Genomic DNA, 457 nt, shown 5'->3' with positions numbered 1-457 from the left:
TTGGCACTGATACATTTTGATAATTTAATGTGTACAATGTTTATTTCTATAAACAAACTATAAAAACTACAGTGCATGTTATAGATTGCATTAGAAACATTCCTTATTATTGTTATATCTATGGAGAATGTATATAAGTACTCTAGATATAAATATTAAATACCATATAATTTTTCTTATAAAGAAATATATCAATATTGTGGTACTACCATTAACATAATATTAAGCAATAATTGATAATATATAATAGATATAATGTCTACATTTTGACTTCAATTATATATGTAGCATTCTTAAGTATAAGCGTTAATACATTTTAATTGTAACATAGGGAGACCCATAAATTTATATAGGAATAATTTTCTCATATTCACCATTGCATTAATTTAGTAGGTGTACTTATATTAAAGTATTCATAAGTGCATGTAATACATTAATTTTTTCTTATATTCATAAA

The sequence above is a fragment of the Plasmodium gonderi genome, assembly GCF_002157705.1.
Source record: "Plasmodium gonderi DNA, contig: Pgo-contig_317, whole genome shotgun sequence".
NCBI classification, from domain to species: Eukaryota; Apicomplexa; class Aconoidasida; order Haemosporida; family Plasmodiidae; genus Plasmodium; species Plasmodium gonderi.
Note: the sequence above shows the minus strand (reverse complement) of the source record.